This window comes from Microtus oregoni, unplaced genomic scaffold, assembly GCF_018167655.1.
Source record: "Microtus oregoni isolate MIOR12 unplaced genomic scaffold, Mior012 000024F_ref0000369, whole genome shotgun sequence".
NCBI classification, from domain to species: domain Eukaryota; kingdom Metazoa; phylum Chordata; class Mammalia; order Rodentia; family Cricetidae; genus Microtus; species Microtus oregoni.
The window spans coordinates 25,767,075-25,789,630 of record NW_024543083.1 but is presented as its reverse complement, the minus strand read 5'-3'; the positions used below and the strand labels follow the sequence as shown (position 1 = coordinate 25,789,630).

General features: G+C 40.3%; 1 protein-coding gene across 4 annotated transcripts in view; it reads left to right on the top strand.

Moving 5' to 3' along the window:
* Positions 1-22,556, top strand: part of Tenm3 (teneurin transmembrane protein 3) — a 448,945-nt gene that overhangs the window by 34,738 nt on the left and 391,651 nt on the right. The window lies entirely within an intron of this gene.

The following is a 22,556-nucleotide window of genomic DNA, read 5'->3' as shown; positions in this document are numbered from 1 at the left end:
TAGAAAAGTAATCTAGTGCCCTTAACCTGTGAGAACTGAGATGGTACCTGTAGCCTCCGCACATGGAAAGAGCTGCTTTGTGGAATATGGACTTTGTGCTCTGGGTGATAAAGCAACTCGGAGGGGCTTTGATTAGAAGGATGCTGCTCAGACTTGCATATTTTATAGAGTACTTTGAAAACAGTGTAGATTGGGAACCATCTTCTCCATGAGAGAGGTTCAACTTGGTGCTTCTTACAGATTCTGAATGTGGGAAAGAAGTTGCTGCTGCGTGAATGAATAAAGTGTAGACACTGAGGCTGCTTTGTTTCAAATGAGGTTCGTCCACCTGATGGTTCATGTTCTGGAAGCTTCTGCCTCAAGGCTGCAGTGCTGATAAAATGGGGGTAGAATCTTTAAAGAGATGAACATAGGGAAGTGGCTGGGTCACTCGATATTGTTATAAAGAAGGGATACCTGCTTTCTTAGTTAGTTCTAGCTGTTCAGGTAGGAGAGGAGACACATTCAATCAAAAAGATCAATATTTCATGATCTGGGAAAAAGGAGAATATTTAGAAAGGCACTCAAAATGTTAACTATGTTGCCATGTGCCTATAAACCAGCATGTTTAGAAAGAGGCAGCAGGAGAATTGTATGTTTGAAGCCACCATGAGCTATGTTATCAGAATCTGTCATCAAGCAAAAGTTGCAACATATATATATATATTATATTTATTATATTTTATGATATATAATAAAAAGGCTATATTCTCTAGTGTGAGATCCTGGGACTACGGTTTTAATGTCAATTGGGAGTTACAGAATATTGTTTGTGATGAAATTAGCCATTTCAGAGACATGTTGAAGTTGAGGTCCTCATGGAATAGTAACATAGAGCAACCTACTGAGCAGCCATATTTTCCTATATAATATGTATATTTATGCACATATAAATGATTGTAAATCTATAATTCAGATAGAATTCATCATCTGCAGAGAGCCAGGGAAAGAATTCAACTTTTGGCCATAAAACCAACAGACTGCAAAAAGAAGAGGCCCCAAAGCTAGAACCTCTAGTTCCCCAATATTTAATTCAAAGATGTAGAAGGACCAATAAAAGAAACCTAGAGGGATTGTCCACTGTGGCCTAAACAAAAATAAAAAAGAAGCAAAACTGTAATTTCCAGAGTGGGGCGTGATCCCTAGACTCATGGTCATAGAGCAGCCAGCCACAAATAGTGCCAAAGAGAGCCTTTTGGCGGGAGGGGAAGATCCCCATTACCATCAAATTGCACAGGTCAGGAGCACCGTCAAAGCCTCGTCCAGGTTCCCGCAAACAGAGACTGTCCTTTTCAGAGCTCTATTTAGCAAGGAAAGGGGAGTGAGGCTGACATCTCCTAGGGGAGGGCAGTGCCGGAGAAGGAATCACCTCACACCCTGTAACATTTCAGCCTCTTTCTAGGAAAGGAAAGAGAAATGAAGTAGGTTAAGGTGGGGGTGGAAGAGATGAAGGTGAACATGAGCAATGAATGTCACCTCAAGGGTCCAGAACCAGAAGTGCATCTGGGGTATAGAGTATAGGCTTAGATACCTCAGCTCCGCAAGGCTTGAGATATTTGTCTTGGCGTGTATAATTATATCGATGTTTGCTATAAAGAAGGATAGTTTTCTGTTTATTTTGGGTGACAATCCATAAAGAAAGTGATGGTATCTGCTGGACTTGAGACTCTGTGTCATCCAAAGATTTAGGGGGAAATTGCATCCTTATTGAAAACTGGTATTTCCTTTTAATTAGTTCTATGCAGCTGTATAACTACCGTCACAAGTGCAGAGTCTAATAGAAAATGGGCAGCATTGGTTTTGGTGCCTGGACTTGGGGACTTTGGTAGTGTTTCCCCAGGTATGTAGATTTCTTATTCTTTGTAACCACCATTAGGTTTGTATGATTTTAATTTTAAGAAAATGCCCTTGAGACCAAGCCATATTTACACACACACACACACACACACACACACACACACACACACACACACACCACGAGATGAGGACCAGTAAGCTTACTTCCACAAATAACTAATATTAGACCGTTAAAGAAACAGAATGGTGATTACTGTTTGAACACTGCAAATTTGGGAGGTGATGGCTTTGAGGAACAATCATTGAAACTAAATTTCTCAAAACCCAAGTGATCAAGGCGGAGGAATCTAGTGTTTTGAATTGCTTCTATGCAATGCTAAAGTTCAAAACGAGATCTTAAAATTTTGACATATAGCAGATGGAGAAGCCCAAGGCATTAGAACATGCTTAAACAAAATGTCAGCTACTTCCAAAAACAAGCCTGAGCCATTTCCTTATAATGGATCATGTCTTGGGTTTCTCTGTCTGTAGCACCACCATGGAGAAGGCGGGGCACAAACTGTGCTTGTAGGTGAGCTCAGCAGTTCAGAGGAGCCTATTTGGAGTGCAGGGTTTCTGATAATCCCTAGGAAATTGGAAAGCATTAACCACTATTTATAATGTCTGAATAACCCAAGTTAATGATTGTATGTGACAGACATGATAAAAGTGGAACCACAAATGAATTTGAGAATAAAACATTATGACTTCTAAAATTCACCCCATTAATCTATTTTGCTTGCTTAGCCTGACCTGGTCATTAGACAGCAGAGAGACATGAGATATTTTAATTAGTCCCTGTTCTGTATTTACACATTTTCCCCTTTATACATTTCTCCCTTTCCTTTCCTCCACCCAAACCCTCTTATATGTCCCTCTCCCACTCGCCTTCAAACTCCCAGGCTCTATTTCATTCACTGTTATTGCATGGGTTAGAGAGGTAGCTCAATGGTTTAAAGTGTATTATTCTTCCAAGGGACGTGAGTTCAATCCCTAGCACCTACACCAGGTTGCTTATAACCACTTAGAATGCCAACTCAAAGAAATGGCATCTTCTTCTGGCCTTCATTGGCACCTGTGTACAGACAGATGCACACATGCGATTAAGAGGAATGAAATAGATCTAGGATGTCTTTAAACAGAAACAAGAGAGAAAATTGAAGTTTTCCTGTTGAGCTAAGGTCCTCCATGGGATTAGAGGCTCTACAGCCAACTGTTTTCATGATAAGGTTTATCGTAATTTACTGATGATTCCCCATTCCACTTGGCCAGCCATGTTGTTTGAATTTTGACCACTGTAAGGTTACATGTGGGAAGGCAGTGAGCAGATGTCCAAATGATTAAAAGAACATATCACTCAGGAGGGACAAGTTCTAAAGATCTATTATACAGGGTGGGCACAGCAGCTAGTGACAATATATTCTATTCGTGAAAAATGACATTTAAGATATTCCGTATGCGATTAGCTTGATTTGCTCATTCTAAAATGCATATAATTTAAAATATCATGTATTTTATAGACTTAATATATATAACATATTTATTGTTAGCTTAGATATATAAATAAATTAATTAGAGCAACTTAATTATTTTATAATTGCTAGATTCATTCCTAAATCTTTGTTCTTAATCCTGCTATTACTATCAAGTAAATTCTTGGAGCCAAAGACAATGAAATTTAAGGTTTTTTATTTACTCTGTCAAGATGACCCGGAAAACAGATTTCTCAACTCCTGTCAACAGCATGGGAAATTGGATTTTCCCATAAGGCATTGACAGTGTTCCCTGATTAAATTTTTGGCCATTTGGTAGATGAAACTGTCTCACTATTTGTTTCAGTTTATATTCATTTTTATACAATATGCTGACTATCTTTTCATATATATGTATTGTTCACACGAGTGTATGGTTTTGTATTCTTTTGAGCATTCTCAATCATGCCTTTATTATTCTGCTATATGAAGCAATGGGACTTTACAACCTACCAAAAACTGAAGGTAAAGGTATCAGAGCATGGATTGCATTTTCCCCTGTGGGTGTGATCATCATGGCTCAGGTGCAGCAGGCCGTTCATACATAGGTCTCTTGTTCCTCGCGGACATGTGCAGAGGTCTCAACAGTGATGAAGAACAGCGAATCCAACTCCAAGCAGAAAGGAATTTAGCTTTTAGCAGATCTAGGGGACCCGAGACGGCACAATTCTGCCTTCTGTCAACAACCGCACACTAATTACCAGAGGTTCGAGTTACAAAGAAAATCTGTGTTTAATCCAACTCAGAACAGGCGGCTCATTTCCTCAACGTTTCTGTAGCCTTATTAAATAAATGAAAACCCTAAAGCAGGCAAGAGTTAGATCTCTACCATTAATGCATAGCCGTCGGAAAGGACCCGCAGTGTGTGTGTGTGTGTGTGTGTGTGTGTGTGTCTACTCACAAATGGATATAGACAAGGGTTGGTGTAGATTTTTTTCTTATTAAGTTAGAAGTGGTTTGTGTATAAGATGGTCTTATTAATCTTTTTTGTCTCTGTGAATATTTAGAAAGTAATGCCTTGCAAATGTTTTTCTTAATTTCTTATCACTTCTGATATTTTTTGATATGAAAAGCTTATAAGAAATACTTAAATATACCCATTTTAATGATACTTGTGTTTTTCTTTAGCTTGGAAATAGTCACCTTTTCAAACCTGCTGCATCTTTTTAAACATTTAATATGTTTCAATTTTTAATGTGCCGTGTGGTGTAGTAATTTATTTTCTATCTATTCAGCCCACTTTTGTCAATGTCATTCAATTTAATTAGGGAATACTTGATGATGTCTAAGTGAAAAGTCAATTCAGGGTTTTGTTGTTAACTTTGAGAAAAGATGAAATAGGATTGCTAAGATCTGTAAATAGTTTGAAGACGCTAAATTCTGGTTTGGTAGTTTCTTTTTTTTTTTTTTTTTTGGTTTTTCGAGACAGGGTTTCTCTGTGGTTTTGGAGCCTATCCTGGAACTAGCTCTTGTAGACCAGGCTGGTCTCGAACTCACAGAGATCTGCCTGCCTCTGCCTCCCAAGTGCTGGGACTAAAGGCGTGCGCCACCACCGTTCTTAACAGTCTTATAGTACCAACTATAATCTGCATTTGTGATAATTCACAATTGTTCACTCACTGTAATTTATAACCTTTAAAATACATAGCAAAACAGCATATGTAATAGATTTATGGACATTAGATGCCATGTCAAAAGTGAGTATTCAAATCTATTTTACGTTGTTAATTATTTTAAAATAATGTAGTAAATATATTCTTGGATATTCTTATATTAAATATTTTGAGAGATTTTTTTTTAAGGAAGAATATATTTTTTTAAGTTAAGCTGTCTGGGCTTAGAGATGCTGGGCTGTTCAAAGATGAGACAGAAGGCAATACATTGCTGAACTACGCACGGGAGTGAGAGAGTAACGTGGAGGCAGAAACGTAAAGGTTTTCCAGACTTGTGAAGCCTGAGCAGGATGTGAGAAGGTAGAAGTGCCGTAAGTAGTATATGCTCATCCAAAAAATAACAAACAGACAGACAGACGCTTGGAAAAGATAGGGGAAGTTGCTTTACCTTTGTAAGAAAACTTCCAGATCTGGAGGAGTCTTTGGGGGAAGCAACAGGAAATTAATATTGAAAGTTAACTTGGGTGTGGTGGCATGTACCTTTAATCCCAATACTAGGGAAGTTGAGGCAAGCAGTTCTTAGTGAATTGGAAGACAGCCTGACCTACATGTTGAGTTCTAGGCCAGCCAGGGCTACACAGTGAGTCCCTGTCTCAGAAGACAAACAAACAAATCCAACAAGCACAAAAAAGTTGATGGTTTAAAAGCTGGGACGAATGAAATCTTCTTCCAAAGCCGGTACAAATGACTATAGGAGTCGTGCGAAAGGCCTCGTATTGTCCTGGTGTGTGGCCCTGTGCCGTTCGTGTCCTTCATAATGTCCTAGTGTTTAGTCCTGTGCAATCCATGTCCTTGCTGTTGCCCGGGCATGTAGTCCTGTGCAATCCACATCCTTCATACTGTTCTGGTATGTGGACCTGTGCAATGCATGTCCTTGTGCAGAGTTGGCACTTGATGAATGCTGACTGGAATTTGGAATTGGGAAGCCAAGTTCTGCTATGACTCAAGAGGGTGACATAAGCAATGAAGAGGAAGATGTATGGGTAAGGCTTGCGATGTGGAAGGAGAGGAAGGAGGTAAGGATGACTCCTAGCTTTGACAGAAAATCGTAGGAAGATAATGCAACTGTAGGGAAAAAAAATAAAGGCCAGTAAAGTAATACTTGAAACATTGTCACCTGAATAATAATGGCGTAAGGTCACAGTAGATAAGAAAGTCACACCAAAGTCCATGTAACAGTATACAGATAAGAAAGTCACACCAAAGTCCATATAACAGTATACAGATATGAAAGTTTTACAAGACAACAGACATAAATGAGCATAAGGAAGCTATCACAGTTTAATTGTGGAACAGGACAAACAGTGTACAGCAGCAGATCCAGTTAGATTCTAGAGAAAGCTATGTCTCCACGTTTCTCAAGTCATCCCTCAGAACAGGCCACTCTGTGACCATTCGACATCCAGGAAGAAGATCACCACAGCCCTTCACTTAACCTCTGCAGAAGCCAATGCCCTTCATCTCCCGTTAGAATAAGAACCTAGGGATTGCAGAGCAGAACCGGAGACTGTTTTGCTCCTGTGTATTTTATTGGCTTTCCATCAGGACTCAAAACAGCCATAGCCCAGATTTTCCTGTGCAAAACTATGGAGAAGATCCCATTCCCTTTCTACTTGAGAGTCGCCAACAGTGGCGTTATGTAGTTGACTTGTGCAGGGTGCCTAAGTTGTCCTCACACTGCCAAGTGCCCTTTGGTCTCATGAAGACTGACAAAGGACTCTGACCTCAATAGTTCAAGTTAGCAGTTGCATTGAAAGGTCTACGGTTGCCTTGGGGCTATCATCTTGTGTAGATTTGAATTCAATTCCTATTTTGTTTTAAAATAGAGATGCATACAGAGAGTCAGAGTGGAGCCCATTCTGTGGAGTGTCGTACCTTCTCCTGTGCCACCCAAACTCAGCTCTTGCTAAGGCATGAGAACCGAAAAGAGAGCTGCTCGCGAGCCAGTGAGATAATGACCACTTTCTTACGCGTCTTAAGTAATTTGTGTGGAATCTGTAGTTCACTGTTAAATTGGCAGCTGTCAGTCAAGACTTATTTTCCTGGAAAAAAAAAAAACAGGAGAGGATTTGGAGCTTCAGTTAATGCTTTCTATAAGATATATTTCTGTTTTTAATTGAATTCTTTTAGCATTTGATACCTGAATACTGTATTTATACTATCTTCACCCCTCTCTCCTCCCATGTCCCACCTCCAACCCCCTCTCAAACTCATGCCTTTTTCTTCTGGAATTAGCATTCTATGTATGCAGACATAGATACATACACAGAGTTCATTTAATGTTCCTCATATGTACCTGTGTTTATGAGTGATGACCAGGAATTAGATAACCTACCATGAGACTCATTCCTGGAGAAAACTGGTCCTTCCTCGCTCAGAAGTCACAGATTGTCTATAGCTGTTTGACTAGAGGTGGGGCTTTGGAAATTTCTCCATCTGTGTTGGCATACGGACTGGTATTGCCAGGTCAGTATGAAGGTCATTGTTCAGGCAACCCTGTTATTGAGCTCTCATGGGTACAACATCTCGCTGTCATGGGTATAGCATCTCTGTCATGTCTAGAAGACACTCCCTAACAGCAGACATCCTGGCTCCTGACTCTTATACTCTTTCCACCCCTTCTTCCTTGACGTTTTCTGAACCTTAGGTCAAGAGTTGTATTGTATATTATCCCAACTCATGCTAGGCATTCAACTGCTACATTTTCCTGTATTTTGAGCAAATGTAGTAGCCCTTATTTTTGCTGGAGGAAAGAATCTTCTTTGTTGAGGGTGAGTTGTAACTTCTTTGAAATTTTCATGGTTTCGTCTTTAGCTGCCACTAAATAGAATTCCACTGAGTCCATGTACCACTTCTTCATTGTCCATTTGTCCATTGAATTACATCTGGGCTGTTTCCACTTCCTGGAGTGGCAGTGAACATGGCCAAGCAAGTATCTGGGTAGTAGGGTACTGGGTCTTTTGGACATGTATGTGCCAAGGAGTAGTATGGTGGGGATCTTTCGACCAATGTGTGTTTTGTTGCTTTTAAGTTGCTTTATTATGCATTTTGTCACAGTCACAGAAAAGCAACTAACACACCCACCACAGCGGACCCTCTAGAATGGAACGCCCCATAATCCGTGCAGTAAGCGGACGTAGTTCTCAGAGAAGTGACATTTCAGTGAGACAGAAAGAGGTTTGTGTTTGTCATGTACGTCATCATAAGCATCCACGAGACTGAATTTACTTTACACTCCTTAGTTTAAATCATTGCCTCACTGCATTAAGAAAGGGGTTTTATAAGCACAATGGTTTAAGTCAATTGGAAATATTAAAAATAATGCACTGTTTTTACCCACAGTCTTTGAATATGATGCCCTTCTAACTGTATCTTCTTGTAAAACCATTTTTAAAATGTGTTACCTTTGTGGAAGATACACATCTAACTTTGCCAAGGTTTTCTTGAGGATATACCTCAAGAGGGAGTCAGCGTAGGTCAAGATGGGTTAAGTCGAGGTGTGATGATTAAGAAGGAAAAATCTCATATGCTAGCTACCATGATAGGAAATTCAGGTTGAATTTTGTATCAGTGAAGCATAATCTAAGTCTCTTTTTTAAAGTAATACACACACACACACACACACACACACACACACACATATATATATACACATACATACATACAGTATACAATATTCTGTCTGTGTATATGTCTGCAGGCCAGAAGAGGGCACCAGACCTCATTACAGATGGTTGTGAGCCACCATGTGGTTGTCGGGAATTGAACTCAGGACCTTTGGAAGAGCAGGCAATGCTCTTAACCTCTGAGCCATCTCTCCAGCCCTCTAAGTCTCTTTTGTTTCTGTGTCTCTAAGTACAGGGTGCATTGTGAAGAATGGCACTATGACCTTTGCATTAATGCAGTAGGGATAATAATCTACCAAGTCTTATCTTTCATTTGTTCTCACTTCCCAGCAACATTTCCAGGTCATCTCAGACTTCTCAAATTCATATGTCCTAATGCTAATGGCTTTTCTCAGGTAAATATTTAAAAAAAAACTATGCTATTTTCTATGTTTAGAAAGCATGCTTAGTGGCCTACACAGAAAGTTCCTAGCTGGACCCTGTCACAGTACTGCAGGTACTCCAGCTAGCAGATAAATGCCAAGTTTCTGACATTGTCCAAATATTTCAGTCACTTTTTTTCCTTCTTTTCTGAGACAGGATCTCATGTAGTGTAAGCTGTCCTTGATCTCTCTGTGTGGCTAAGGGTGACCTTTAAATCTGATCCTCCTATTTCCGTCTCCTGGGTAGTCAATTACAGGCCACACCCAGTTCATGCTGTGTTGAGGATCGAACCCAGGGCCTCTTGCACACACACACACACACACACACACACACACACACGAGGCAAGCACAATCAATACTGGTAAGCCTCGTCCTTATTTTAGTCAGCCTTTAAAAAAAAAAAAAAACACAAAAACATAATCTAGCCTATTTCAGAAGAAAATGAACTCAGTAACATTTTTTTTTCTTCCTCTTTCAGGAACTTTTCAAAGAAAGATTAACCGTGGAACATACTGTTTTATTTAACTGTGGACATACTTGATTTCCATACATGATTCATTTCTACTCCAAATCTCCTCACATATTATCACCAGTAACTTTCTTGAGATATTACAGGCTCTCAAAACACAATCTGGCTCCGTTTATTATTTTTTTCTGGGAGAATATTCATGCAATAATCAGTTTGTTTCTAGGAGAATGATGCCTGAAAATCAGCTCTTCTTTATGCTCCTAAGGAACGTGCCAGATGATTGTCGTTCCTAATCCAAAGCCTGGTGTTAGTTATCTTGCCGGACTGTGAGATGTTAGTCATCTTTCTCGCATGGAGGTCTGACAATGTACCGCAGAAATGGATAGCGTGGCTTTTCAGAATTAGAAGTATCTGGGTTGACTTCAAAAATTTCCCAGGCTTTTTACCCTCGTTTATTGGTATGAAGTGGAGAAATCTGATCCTTGGGCTTCCTGTCATTATTCTCTGGCACTGGAGAAGTGAGTCTGTGACCCTTGTGTACTTAAAACACCCTATCGGCCTGATATGTGTTCCTTCATAAGCGGATCCTACATCGAGCCTTAGCCTTTTTCATTCAGCTTCCTCTCAGTTCAGCTCGTGTCTCCTTCATTTCGGGAGACACCTGAATTTGTCCCCTCCTTAAGCCATCGATGCCTCAGAGGAGCGATGACATTTGTCGATGAGCCTGTTGACCTGCGTTTTTGTCACTTTGTGATCACACTTGCGTGAATGCACACACACAGACACGCACACCTACATACACATCATAAAAAAGCTAAACAATCATATAAATAAACATATAATATTCTCCTTAAGGTCTCCCACACATAAGTCCATACTTCATACTTGTACCAGCCTTCTATCCCAAATATATATACATATATATTTTAAATCGTATTCCTCCCACCTTGAAAGCCAGTTTGCATTTAAAGAGATACAGATAGATGCAAAAATGGTTGGAAAGCCACTCCTTGGACACCATATTTTTGGTGATATCTGTTTTTAAAGTCATACTTGCCAATATATTAGTTTAGTTTGTAACTTAAGGTGTTATATAGGTAAATTAACAAAAATAGCTCGTTATCCTTTGCCCATGCACGTTCAGAGAAGTTGCTATTCCTGCAGAATAGGAGGGTAGCTTATCTTATTGTAGCCTACATTTTTCTCCCTAATGGGTATAAATCATTAGGAATAAATTGTGTCTGTCATTGAAACCAGTAATTGGTGACATTTTCTTGTCACTATGGGATTATAAATAACAGCGATATATATCCTGTCAACAGATTCATTATGTTTTGAAAAACATAAACCTGTAGTCTGTTTCTTTTAACTGTATTTTGCATATTTTTCATATTAAGTATGACACTGACATCTTCAGATTTTTTTTGAAATAATTCTGACAGGAGTTTGGGTTATTAATAACTCCTAATTATTTTATTATGCATTAAATATATTTTGTTTATATTTCTTCCGTGGCTTACCGTCTTCCCAGGTCATGATGTTTGCAAGCAGATGTTTGATAATTATCAATTAACAGATAGTCATTTTTAAAAGCAAAACCTGCAAATCTAAGTCTTTCGGTATACCACAACACAACTCAAGATACAAGATAATTATAAAACAAAGACCTTAATTTTTCATTTACATAGGAAATAGTGGTTACCCATCTCATGCTGAAGAAGACATTACGATGGACCACATCCCACAGCCACTGGCATTACTGATTATTCAGTGCGTGAATATCTTTCTGCTTCAAGTGTCCTATCGCCCATTACATCTCACTGGAAGTGTGGGCAACATCTCTCATTTTCAGTGGCTTTCTTGGTGTCTTAAAACTCTCATTTTTTTTTCTTCATCTTTAAAATCATGACAGAAAAATCGTCTGCTGGCCCATACGATGAGCCTAGGAAGTGAGCCCAATCTGTCTTGTGCTAGAAGTCTCTGGACCATGACTTAGAGACTCAGCATCTTGCCTCCTCCCTAGGACCATTTGGGAAGCTTTTGGAACCTGTCCCTGCTGAGCAGACATCTTCTGAATGCCTCGTTGGCTATCCTTCGGGCTATGCTACATTTTTGAAAAGTATTTCAATACGTTCAGTACAAGTAAATCTGAAATTTATTTTAGATTCTCATTTCATAAAGACATTGTTACCCAAGCTTCCGTTTTTATTCCTTCATAACATGCAGGGTGATTGTCTGTGACTTTTCAAAGACCTCACGGCTGAAAAGTGAAGCCTATGGGGCTAGAACTAACTCTTTGAAGATCTACAGGCCCGTGTGCACCTTGGACCTCTTTAGTCACATGGCTTTATTATTAGAGATTTCTGCCTTTGTTTTTCATTTTTCCGGCCATCATTCAGATATCCCTTTCCCCTCTGAAGGTTAGTCCAGTTAGCATTTGGTTACTCGTGGAGTTGCGATAATTTCTTCCTTTGTCTTGTGTTAGCTGCCCGGATCTTTGGTAAGCTTGCTTTTGAGTTCTGCTCTTTCCTTGTTGGCCGTCTGACACTTGGTCAATGCCTTTTCTCCTGTTTCTCACCTAAAATCATATTATCATCTAACTCTAAACTAGGAGTTGTGGCCTAAACATATTCTTTCTCCTTCACAGTGGAGAATTCTTAAAGTTTTCAAGCATAAACTTCTGTAGATTTTATAACACAATAAACCTGCCTGGTGGCTTACATTACATTTGTGGCATCATGGCAATCACAGTGATTTACCAAAGTGAGCTTAATTTTCTATTTTTCCTTCTCATTATTTACCAATCACTTCCAAAATCTTTCTCAAGTTTACTCCTTTGCTTTACTCCCCTATTTGAAATCTTTCCATGGTCAAATCCTTATATCAAGTGCTAACCATTTATTATTTATTTATTGAAAACGCTCCTGAGTCTTTGGTAAATAGATATATGAGGAATTCAAATTTCTGCTCTTCTCCTATTCCTTCATTTCTTCTAGAAACTTTTATTTCTTCTTCATTTCTCTTGACCTCTCCAGACTTGCTCCATTTCCCAGAAGAGCCTAGAAATGAGTCCAGTCAAACTACACAGAAAGACTTGTGTTTCCGAAGCTCTCTTTCCTGTTATTTAAATACTAAATTGTATGACCCTCTGGTTATTTTATTCTTGAGTTTGATGATGAAGACATTAAAATGGACCCTGTCATATTGCCCATCCCATAAGTAAACCATGTGGTTCTTTTCGTTTTGCTTTGATCGTCATTGCTGACAACCTGCAGGAGTTTCCTGACAACCCTTAGTGATCAAACTGCTCCCAATCTTTCAAAGGTCAATTTAAGCATCTCTTTCATTCAGTTGTTCTTATAATCCAAAGGGCAACTAAAGTGGTTCAGTCCTAAATTCCCATACTATTACCCTTGGTTTCTAAGACATTCCACATTTAAGGTATTATTTTGAAAATATCTGTATCTTGGGGAAGGGAGGGGAGAATCAAGATCTTAAGCCTGTTCTGTGCCATGCATGACCCATGTCTGAAGCAGATGACCAATTGAATATTTTAACAACTAGGGGTTAGGGTCCTAAGTGTACGCTAAGCATGCACAAAAACCTCGGGTTCAATAAGCAGCAGCAAAAATATAAATGAATAAAATTAAAATCCAATCACCGAATTAACGTAGATGGATGGGAGAAGTGCTCACGGACTGAGGCACGGTATCGAAGAAGATAGAAGGAGTCAGTACAAACAAATCTTAGCCCTTACACTCAAATCATTTCATTTTCTTTGTGATGAAATAGATATGTGTATTGTCTACGCTCCTTATGAAGCCCTTCATGTTGAGGACATGTTTTTAAATCAGCTCTGTGACGGGAAAATGAATGCATTGACTTCCATGACATACTGTTTTAATTAGAATTCAGACCATTTGTGCCTCCCCATTATGGTTTCTCCTTATTTGCATCCAGCAGATTGTCTTTCCAAGATGATTTATCCACACGCATAACGTGAAATGTTAAACATTAAATTTATTGCACACTGTCATTATATTTTAAAATTGTTTTCATAATCTTGAGTACTTTAACATGTCACACGTTCTTATACACATAATTTACGTCGAGAATTTCTTCAGCAAGGTCTACACTGTCATCGGGAGCACTTTAGAAATCAATGCCGTAGAATACTACACAGAGAAAAATATTTCCCTAAGTACCCCCTGGTGTTCCCATTAATTTGTTTAGTATCAAGGTCTTTATTAGGACTATAGTTGCTAATGTAAGCCTGTAATAAACACAGCATAATTGAATTTTCAATATTTTGTCACCTGGGAGTAATTTTCTCACAAGACCTCTGCTCTGTCTTCCCACTAAGTGCCAGCAGTTACTCAGCATTGCCACAAATGTCACCCAACGTCACAAAGGTATCTATATGATGGCATCATGTTTAGAGATATCATGTTAAGTAAGCTATTGGTGTTTGCCTCCATTTGAAATAGTGCTGGAAATGCAGTGACTGTAACAGGTCAGTGTGATTTGAACAAAAACATCGACACCTCCACTGAGATCTATTTGGGAAGAGTGGGGGACCAGCTTCCCAGGTCACTGCAGGAACCTCTCCTGACTGAGTGCTGTTTCAGAGTCAAATTGCTTTATTTCTAGTGGCCTCTGATTAGTCAGAACTTATAATTATATTATATTGTGCTATCTAACTCTGACAATTTCCTGCCAGATATAAACAGAGGCAGTAACAGTTGTCTATGCTAGACACAGATTGACTCGTCCAAAAAGTGAAATACCTTTGGCTTTTGTGGGAGCCACATAGGCAAAACTAAGCATGCCACACTCCTAGTCTCAAGGTATCTAGTGAGAATTATCTGGATTTATCCTATTGTCCCTGTGTCACCAACACAGCCTCCTTACACTGTTCAAAATGTCTTGATTTAATCATGTTGGTGTATGGTCATCCGTTCTAAAACCTATCTTTAGTTTAGTACCTCTTCTGTCTCCTAGACAACTGGGCTAATGAGATGTATGGACCAATTCAAACAATTGTGTTTTTTTTTTTGATTTAGAAAGCCAACATTTCACCTTCTTTGCAAAAACTCTCCAAATCAATTATCTCAGCCCATAAAATCACAGTCAGTTTTAATCAACTCTTTTAATTGTCTGCTTGTTTATGATGCACTATGTATAAAACAAGCCACGGAAGAAATTTTCCCAAGGAGCCTTCTCCACAGTTGCAAGCAAGTGGAACGTAGGGCGCTGGCATGTTACTGTAGGGTCCCCGTGTGTGGCCACCCAGGTGATCACAGCAACCAGGTTGTATCGCGGGGCCAAGGGGCAGCGCATATGTGAGTCAGAGGGAGTGAAAATGGCGGAAATGAGAATGGTAACCTCAGGTCTGCACTACCGAAGCACTGTACTCTGCATATTCTTGAGCGTCCTCGGAAAGGCAGGGAGCTCCGAGATCTGCTCTTCCCTCCATACCAGTGAGGAAGCTAAGGCCAAGGGAGAGTTAGCTCTGCATCTGCAACCCCCACCTGTGCCGTCATGCAGACCTCATGATGAGCCGAGCTCATTCTCAATCCTTATGGAAGCCGCTTCAGTTTGCGAGTATCTCTATAACGGTCTCATGTTGGTATCTTAATCCCCATATTCATGTGGGGGTAATTGGAATTTTATGAGGCCACGAGTGCAGGTCCCACATGATGGCATTCGTGATTTTATAAGATGGTGGCTTCCCTGTCCTATCCTGTGATACCTTCTGCCATGTAACCAGCAAGCCCCTCACCAGATGAAGAGGCCGTGTTGTAGTAATAGGAGCAGCGGGGCTGCATCCCCAGCACCTCAGCAGCCTGGCTAGCTTATGCCCCGAAATAATTACACAGACACTGTACTGTATTCTTTTAAACACTGCTTGGCCCATTAACTCTAGCCCCTACAGGCTAATTCTCATATCCCGATCAACCCATCTCTAATAATCTGTGTAGCATCAGTCTTACCGGGAAAGATTCTAGCCTACGTTCATCCTGGGTCTGAGCTTCATGCGTCTGCCTCAGAGAGCAGAGCTATCGCGTCTGCCCGGGAGAGGTGAACATGGCGTCTCTAAGCTCACTTCCTCTTCCTCCCAGCATTCTGTTCTATTTACTCCACCCACCTATTTTCTAACCTATCAGGGCAAGCAGTTTCTTTATTTAATTAACCAATGACCTTCCTCCATCACCGTGTTGGTACCCTGTTCCTGTGCTCAGACTTCAGAACTGTAGGCCAAATGAACTTCAACGCCTAATAAATTATCCAGCCCCAGGTATGTTGTTATAGCAACAGAAGACACTAAGGAGCTTACAGATCTCATGGAAAAACAGAAAACCACAAGACTGTGTAACCACAGCCCAAGGAAAAGATCTGACTTTAGAGAGAATGAATAGCTAGGTTAGATAAGGATCAGGGGTAAGGGGAAAGTCTGGAGACAGGATAAGGCTGACCCTGAGAGGTCACTATGAGTATGGACGGTAAAATTGAGCGGAGGCCTCTTGGGAAAGAAGAGTAAGAAAAAAAAAAAACCAACCCGGAAAAGCAGGTTCTAAGGGGATCACACAGATCCTGGAGAAAGTGGACACCTACAAAATGGAGAGGAAACTTACAGAATTGGGGTAAAAGGGAAGAAAGAGAAACTTTATATAAATTTGAATTTTAAAAGAGAAAAAAGATTGAAATAAAAAAAACAAAACTTTTTGGATTCTAGAAACTATTTCCTTTCAAAATAGCAATGGACGGCCATGAAAGGCTTCTTCTCCCCTCCACACAACACCCCCATTATAAAGGCTAATTCTCCCCTCCCCACAACACTCCCATCATATTTGTTTTGAGTTCTGTTCTGGGAGGGAACCCAGTGCCAGTGCCATTCATACCGTAAGTCCATGCTCTGGCTCTGATCCACACTCTTCAGGCCCAGAAAAAAAGTTTTGAACACAGAAATACGTTATCCAGCTCATCCAGGATTACAGAGCCAACAAGCTGAAGAGCTGGACTAGAACTTAGGCCAATCAGACCTCGGAGCTTAACTCTAAAATAGTTTCCTTCTCCCGAGACACTACAGATAGCCAAGTATATGTCAGAAGGGTATCCACCGTTTGTAGGTGTGCATAAGGCTTTTGATGATTCTGATCGGGGAAACAGGATGCTGAGGTTTGACATTCCAAAGCCGCTAAAGGGAGGAAGGAGGTGCATGTGTCTGAGATGCAAAGGCAGTTCAGGAGAAAACTCGGTGGCGGCGACTCTGCTGGAAAGGAAACGGGTGTGCCGCCCATGAGGAGTTGCTAGTGATTTACAAAGTCAGTTAAGAAAAAGAAGACTCAGAGTTGGGAGGCCAGGCTGAGAGCTATGTCTCCAATTCATTAATCAGGATCGCATCACTGAGGGTGCCTGAGGAGGAAAGTGATATCAAAATATTCCATGTTTCAAAACTTGTGATGATAGTCACATATGTTGGCATATACCTTTTATCCTAGCATTCAGGGGACAAAGATAGGCGGATCTCTGTGAAGTCAAGGTCAACTTGGTATACATAGTGAGTTCCAGGACAGTACCGAGCTATGTAGTGAGACCCTGTCTCTAAAATTAATGGTAAAGTAAGATTAAAAAAAAAAAGAAAAGTGGTAATGAAAGCCTTTGGAGCAATGGGAGGAAGGAGAACCTGTGTGATGGAAGTTTCTGAGAGACATTTGTACAGATGTTGCCACAGCTGGAAAGTTTAGTGGTGGAGCCCAGCTCTGGGTTAGACTGCCTCGTTTACCAGGTCTACCTGTAGCTAGCAGTGCCCTGTCTGAAACAGTTTCCATTTCCTCATCTGTGAAAGGGTTAATAAAACTCCTTCTCTCACAAGATTATTAAGAAAACTTTATGTGTGTGTTTGCCAGAAGTTTAACTAAGGGCTGCATCTTGCTTTCCCATCTCATCAAAAGGCAGATTTGTTTACCAGTGATGCAACCAAGGTTAACCCAAGTCTTTGACAGACATCCCAGCAGAATTCATTCAAACCTTTGAAGTCTCTAGAACATGGCGTCTTTTATTTCCTGACCACACCCCAAACCTTCCTGTGTTTGGCCAGGAGCATGGAGGAGGCTGGTAGCTTGGGTTTCGATAGACCACTGCTTGCACTGTCTCTGAACCAGCATAGAGATGATGAGCCCTCTTTGTACTTGAGCTTCGACAGGGTGTGTCCCTGAAGACACACCTTCCTGTGGCCCTGACAGGAGACAGTACTAACTGTGAGGCTCGGCCGAAGAAGCTCTACAGAGTAAGCAAGAACATGACAGCTAGGAAAAGGATTGGTCTGGAAATACCCTTGATGGAGGGAAATCACAGAAATTAGAGACAGAATAGGCCTGTTTGTCAATTCCCTTTCCAAAGATAAAGTGATCCCTAGAGTGTATTCCTACTCTCCGTCCATACCAGTTATACCTCAGTCAGAAAAGAGAAGGGACTGTGAAACATAGAAAAAGACCCAGAACTATTAAAAGGTTTAGGTACAGGGATAAAGAAATGACCAGTAGCTACTAAAGTCAATGGATTCTTAACACTATTAAGAAATTAAGCCGGGCGGTGGTGGCGCACGCCTTTAATCCCAGCACTCGGGAGGCAGAGGCAGGCAGATCTCTGTGAGTTCGAGACCAGCCTGGTCTAGAAGAGCTAGTTCCAGGACAGGCTCCAAAACCACAGAGAAACCCTGTCTCGAAAAAACCAAAAAAAAAGAAAGAAATTAAAATTAACATTATTTTTTTTCCTTTTGAACTAAAGATTTGAATAGAGATAGAAATTTCCACAAAAGATACCATGGCCATTATGAATTTTTAATTTGATTTTCATGGTACTAGGTTCTGGATGCAGGGGTCTCTACATGGGATTTGAGCATTCAGCCACTGAGCTGGTCTTTTCCTAATGAAAAGTTGGGCATTACTTCTGTAGGAAGAAACATGCTTGTTCCTATTTTTCTCATCCCTCTTTTTGTTTGGGAATGAAAGGTTTTGAGTGAGCTGTTTTCTAACAATGTGAAAATTAGAATATTTGTGTTGCCCTTGCTGTAATGATAGTGGTAAGCTTCCTAGTACAGTACTCCGGTTGAATGTATGGAAGAGAGAATTAGATGCTAGTTTGTTGACTATGTGGGCTTGATTGAGTATCTATAACCATTAAGAGACACAGCTCTTTGTTGTTAAAATCAGATATTAGGATGCTAGTAGATTGAGAATAAGGTCTGAATTGGTTTCTGTTTGCTTAGATTGTGTCTTCATTTATAAGAATTAAAAATGAGCTAATTCTTAAAGAAGCTATCATTTAATAATTTCTCTTGTTTTAATCACTTTAGACAAAGTGGATGATTTATTAAATTGACTTTGGTGGTCTGATACGTTTTTTTTTTTCACTACTTCATTGGGCATGGGAGTGTTTTCTGATTATACCCAGGCATTTTGGTGCATATTTCGAAAATAAAATACCTCATCAGGACATTGTTATTCTTGGTAGTTTCTGTTTGTTTTCTCGTTTACAATAAAGGTATAAGACTTCTCCATGAAATGTGCATATAACGATGGGTTAAGTAGCCTTTATATCAGGACTTTCCCCCCTTTTTACTGAAGGCATATTCTTGGTCATATTCTAAATCCTAATGCAGTCTGCTTAAGGCCCAGGTCCTTGGTGCCGAGTCTGCCTGACACTCCAAAATACTGTGTCCCTCAAACTGCCATCGTCCTTCAGCCAGATCCAAAAGTGGCAGGTGTAGAATCCAGAACGCTTCCAATTCATGCTGCCTTTGGTGACCTCTCCCCACCAATGTGTTCACCCGATTATGCCTCGTGGGCCTTTTCCTTTTGTGTGTCACCAGGCACCAGAACCTGGTAACATGTTGACCATCATCTTTGTAGGCAGAGCCCTCTGACACCTCTCCCCATTTCTAAGGCTTCTCCCATTCGTTCCAGCTCCTTCTCAGGGGTTCAGTTATGGGACTATGTATTTCTTGGTGTGATGAAAGAAAAAATTATTTTGACCTGTTAAAATGATAAGGCAAAAAAAAAAAAAGGCAAACCTTAATCAGAGATGTTTGCAATTGCTACCAAATCTCTTGCGTCAGATCCAAAAGAAAGAGGAGAATTATATCCCAAAGAACATGTTTGTCTGGGTGAGGAGAGCCAAGGACGGACAGTTGTTTAGGAAAAGCATCAAAAGTTAGGGTTAGGGAGCCTTGCTGAACTGACAGAAATCTTGCTAAAGATGGGATGCATAGTTGAACTATGAAGAATTTGATCACAGTCCGTGATGAAGTTTTGTCTCTAAACTGACTTAGCCAGGCTTTTGCTGAAGCTGGTTTCTTCAAACCCACTAAACTAGAAGGAGAATGTAGACTCAAGTCGAGGTCTCATTAAAATACAGACTCAGAAGACACCCCCTAAGCTGTGGTGGAGGAGAGAGCCATCCCTCAGTGTGATAAGAGACACCATTGCTTTAAGCATGTCCAGTTAACGAAGGCTCTGGAAGAGGCTGGGCTGTAATTCTGAGCCCAGTGTACCTGCCCTGAAGGTGTTCTTTCTCCATGCCCTCTGGCATAGTTATTGGGCCTAAGAAGCCTGGATTTCAGGTTTCAGGCAAGATGGATAATGTACAGCAGAAGAGATGTAGAAAAATGTTTGGAAAACGGCTCGGTAAGGATGCCCGTGTCTCTCACACTCACCCCGCAGAGTAGATTTTATCAAGCGAAGAAGTGAATATCCCTCACACGTGACATTTCTTCGGAGCCAAATTTAGAAAGAAAAGGAGCTAATGTGTTTATTCTCAGACAAACTGGCCAAGTTTTCTTTGAAAATGCTTTGCGAGGTTAAAAAAAAAAATGTGTTTTTTTTTTTTCTTAAAAGTATAAACTGTTCTTCAATTAGTGCTATGGTTTTTGAGAGAAACCTGCAGAGTGTACTCGGGTAGGTGTCCTTTAGGGATTGTAGTATGTGTGTTTACAAGCACAGGCATAAACAAAGAAATGCATTTGTCTTATTTATCCTCCCTAAAATAAAACAGAATAGTGTGTGCTAAGCCAGCCCTTGAACAGTCCAGAAAACAAATAGGATTTGTGGGCCGGTTTAGTTTCTTGCCATTGGCTTTTAAAAACACCACCAATATTGAAACGTTTTTTTGTTTCCTTTGCTATAGCGCCAGGAACATAACAGATGAGAAGCAAGCGGTGGGGGCGTGCGCAGCCCAGCCTCCTCCTGCAACTCGAGCCCGAACTCTGCAGCCTTCCCTGTCTCCTTGATTTCCTGCTCTGCTCCTTCCTCTAATTGCTCTTCCTTTTCTGGGATTCCTTTCACGGTTCCTCTCCTTTCTTCTTCCCCCTTTATTCCCTCCTGCCCACATTCCACGTTTCTTTTCAAAGCCCCTCTTTATTTGCCTACAAGTGCTTTACCCGAGTATTAAATGTCGAATCTGAATCAGCCCCGTCCACAGAATGGTTTTACAGATTTTCCTTTTGACAATGGTAATGTTCGGGCCTCCGTGCCGGGGAATTGAAAAGACAGATCAACAACCCCAAATGAAGACTTTAATGATAAGTGCGGCAAACTCTTCTCTGGCTTTCCTTCCACTCGTTTTTTTTTTTTTTTTTTTTGCATATCTTAAGCGATGTCCCATTGTTGTGATCACAAGTACATCATCAGGCATCCGGAAGCAAAGATACTTTCTGTGGTTAAAGTGAAATTCAGAATTCACTCACGCTTTAAATGTTGACTTGAAACTGCAATTGTATGAGCAAAGAATCTTATAAAGTGGAACTGGCAAAAGGAAATTCTACTTTGTCTCTTGTCAAGGAAACTCCACTCCACCACGTGGTAGTAGGGACTTTTGTCGAAAGTTATTTTAAAAATAAATGAGAAGAGGGGTTGGAATTTAATAGAAAAAAATAATTTTGAGAGTTTACTTACTTTTTTCTGCCACTAAGAGAAATTATTTCAACAAGAAACTGATTCGAAGAGAGAATTTTGTAAACTGTTGGTAAATGACACATTTGCTTTTGAGTTGTGCAGTAAAATCCTTGCAAAGGATAAATTATTATTTTCTTTTTTTAAAAAAAAAGCATTAGCTGCTGTTAAACTTCATCTTTGGTAGTCCAGACTGTCTTCCACTGGCTGTGTAGTGGACAGTGACCTTGAACTACTGATTTTCCTGCTCCTCCAGAGCTCTGAGATCCCCTGCAGGTGTGAGCCACTTTGCCCATGTAGATGGTACTGGGAAAGAACCAGGGTTTCCTAAATGCTAAGCAAGGGCTGAGCTAATTCCTCAGCCCCGAGGCATTCCTAGAAACTGCACCTTAAAAACTGTCTCACCTCTCATTTTATATCCAGGACGAGCAATATTGAGCTTCAAAAATGAAAACTCTACCGAGAATATTGTAAAATTACATTCCTAAATGGTAAGTGGCAAGTCTCCCTATTGATTCACGTTGAGAGTGAAAAAGAAGAGATGACTCTGGTAACAACAGGGAGGTAGTTTGGGGAGATCGCCGCTGGTCATGCCGCCAAGTAGAAGTTATAGAACTATCTTTGTGCTTTTTGTTTACACGTTTTCATGAAGGTAGATCAGTGCGCTTAGTAGTCCAGATAATTGTGAACAATAAATGAACCGTCATAAAAGCACAGCCACATGGATGGGATTCTCACAAGAACACATGATGCAAACAAGTGGGAATGTCAAACTTACAAATATTGACGGAGTGCTTGTTTTAAAGAGCAAGCATGATATGTTAACTAAGACCTCAAGTCCTAAAGAACGATAATTTTACATCAAAACAGCACCCCGGACTTGTTTGGGGGTTTGCTCTCTCCTGAGGCTAATCTAGTGTGGATATACCCTTGTTTGCCCAAATGGAGACTAGGGTTTCACAAGTAGAGAATGGCCTCCGGGTTGATCTTGGTTCTTTCGGCCATCT